This window comes from Pyrus communis, chromosome 7, assembly GCF_963583255.1.
Source record: "Pyrus communis chromosome 7, drPyrComm1.1, whole genome shotgun sequence".
NCBI lineage: Eukaryota > Viridiplantae > Streptophyta > Magnoliopsida > Rosales > Rosaceae > Pyrus > Pyrus communis.
This window is the reverse complement of record NC_084809.1, coordinates 25,337,496-25,340,952: the sequence shown is the minus strand read 5'-3', so window position 1 is coordinate 25,340,952 and position 3,457 is coordinate 25,337,496.

The window sequence follows — 3,457 nt, the reverse complement described above, 5'->3', positions numbered from 1 at the left end:
TATAAGATGAAGCTTCCAGTTACATCTAAACTAAATCCAGTCTTTCATGTATGTTGTTTGAATAAGCATTTGGGTACTCAAGTTCAACCAACTATGCCCTTGTCAATTATCACTGATGCAGGAATATTGCAAGAGGTCCCAATTGCTATTTTGGATCACAAAATGGTTTTTAAAAAAAGGTCATCTTGCTGCTACAAAAGTGTTGGTGCAATGGTAGAATCATGCTAAGGAGGACTCTACTTGGGAGCTCTATCAAGACTTGAAGTCCAAATTTCCAGAAGTAGCTCATATGTGATAGTCTCTATTTCATGTTTTTTTTCTGTTGTTTTTCATATCAGTAAACAATTTCATTTGTTTCATGTTTTTCTTAGTAATAAGTTGGCTTTCAGGGGGGGTTATTGTTAGTATACCAAGTGGCATCATCTCAATGTGCCAAATGTACTGTCAAGAAGGCAGAATATTAGCTGATATGATTATTTGTTAAAAGTTGTTGGGAGGTAGCTTAGCCCTAGTTTGGCATTGAGGTGCTTAAAAATAATAATATTAAATAAAATATCACAATAATAATATAGTATTATACCCTTTTTTGTCATTTCACACAGTCACAACTGTTTTACATAAGAGTTTACCAAACACTATGATGCTTTATTTCATAGCTGTTCATTCTCACAGCACAACAGAATCAGTTTTTTTTTTTCAAAGCATGGCAATACCAAACCAGGCCTTACTAAGTAAGCTATGGAAGTTACTATATAAAGAAATTGTTGTAATAATTAGGTAGTTAATTAGTTATGTTGTAATTGTTGATTGGTTTATATGATACATTACTATACAATTGTGAAGAAGTATAGAAAGCTTCTAATATGTGGTGGTGATTGTTGGTTTTAATCTTAGCTTAGGGTTTGTGAGGTGGGAAAAAAAAAAAAAAAAAAAAAACACTATCTCAAGTTCGGGGTTGGGTACTAAGATAAAAGCGGTGTTTAAATTTAAAAACTGTACTAATTCCAATAAACCGTAATTAATGGAAACATTGTAACTTTTCTTATATCATGCAATTTTTGAAATTGAAACTTTTAATTCATGTGGAACCATATTATTTGTAAGACAATTTGGAACTACAGCTTCAACTCACTGTGTTCCAGGTTCTTACCTTCTTCCCTCCCCTTATGATAGATTAGAGTTAGTAATATCGCTTGTACACTACAAGAAATGCATTCATTATCTAAATATGTGAAACTGTCTCCAGTTTTCTTTATAGGGACGGAAGCATGCCTTTAATCAATAGAGACGATGCAGCAACAAATCGGTGATCAGTCTGTTTCAATAGTGTGGCTATTGATGTTTGGGGAAAAACAAGATTCGTCTCTGAGTTTTTACATTAAGTTTTTTATTGGACAAAAAAATACAATATACAACTAACAAACAGATAGTTTCAGGAATACAAACAATGCATGTTCAAATCAATTTGTCATTCGTTTAAGCACAACGAAAAGGACATATGGTATCTTTGACTCATATATTGAGATTTGCTATTCAAGTTTCTGCTAATACAAGCTGAAGAGACAATCTAAGATTTCTTCTCCAAATTTTTTTTGATGAGTCCCTCTGTGACAGCTCTCAAGGTAGATGTGGCAACACTAGTACAAAAACATATTTGCGCGACGACAAATTGCGCGACGAAGCAAATTGCATCGCGCAAAGTATGTTTGCGCAATGGTGACAAGAAAATGCCACGCAAAGGCATTTTGCCCAACAGAACTTTACGTGATAAAGACCGTCGTCGCTTAAAACAACTTCGCGCGATGAAGGAACACCTTCATCTTTGTTGCGCAATGCTGGGAAAAAAAGCGGTAAAAATCTTGGTTTGGCGTCGAAGGCTTGCGCGATGCACATGCTGCGTCGTACAAACGTCCTTTGCGCGACGTAGGTGTGCATTCGTTGTGCAAAATAGCTTTGCGTGACGTAGGTGCACTTCGTCGCTCCAAGTAAGTAGTATAACATAAGATTTGTGGTATCCACTTGTGTAAATATTTTAAATTGATGATCGAATTAGTTCATTGTATTCATATATGATCAAGGAGTGTAGCTGTAAAAAAATCATCAAAATCAGAATTAAAACTACCGTTAAATCGTGATTTTTTGTTTATAACCGTCGAAAAGTTTTTTCCCGTTACTTGATATTTGAATGTCTGTTTGTTGCGATTTTTGGTGTATGTGGTCTCAAAGTATATACAAACAAGTTTGACAATTCGATCATTGAAACTAATTTCGTAGAATGCGTATCCCATCAAAACAATAGATTCACTAACACTTGAAGTTTATTTATATTTCCATCAAGTGTAACATAAGATTTTCTGGTATCCACTAGTATAAATATTTTAAATTGAAAATCGAATTCACTTATTGTATTCATATAGGATCAAGAAGTGTAGCTGTAAAAAAATCATCAAAATCGAAGTTAAAACTATTGTTAAACCGTGATTTTTTGTTTATAACCGTCGAAAAGTTTTGTCCCGTTACTTGATCTCTGAATGTTTGTTTTTGACGATTGTCAGCGTATAGGGGGGAGAATATAGATTTCTCTCTACAATTCTACAAACACATCTCTCTCCCAATCTCTTTCCTTGCCGTCGGCCCCCTTCCCTTGGTCAGATACAATAGGCTACAACATGTAGATGATTCACTTAAGAACCATAATTTTGACAATGTTAATCAAATGAATATATTAATTAGTAGTCACATAGACATTCCTCTAAAAAGTATAAACGTTAAGTTTTTTTAAGAATACCAAACTTCACAAAAATGATATTATTTCCATCTACTTGAACTATCACTTGTACTTGTACCATCTCTCTAATAGAGAAAGGAATCACATGCATACCTCTATCAGAGAGTTGTCGTTAAACACCAAAACACTGGCCCCACCAACTCGCATGACCAACACCACACCGCAGCTTACATGGCCACCATCACTCACAAACAGATCGCATGCTAGGACACGTCTATAATTGGCTAATTAATTGCATTCATGTTCATATTTGGATGAGTTTTCTAAGTTCCAAATGAATGATGCCAAGTTATTAGGGAAAGTACCACAAAATATGAACAATGTTAATGTGAACGACATCGTAACTTGTTTATATCGATAAATTATGAACGACATTAATATTATCTATTATCCAAAATGATGTGGTTGTCGATATTTTTTGGGACCTTTTACCTTTTAAAATTCTGCCCCTCCCCCTACCAATTCTTAGCTTTGCCACTGATGTCACACACCCTTACCCAGATTTTTATTCAACTTTACCAAAAAGATTCCAACAACATGATCAATATAATCTCTTATTTCTACTGTAATGAATTGAAATATAATATCCAAGTAAGACTATTGATGATAAACAAGTAGATAATTATGATCCCTTATAGGTAAATTTTGATATATTATGAATTCGATTTA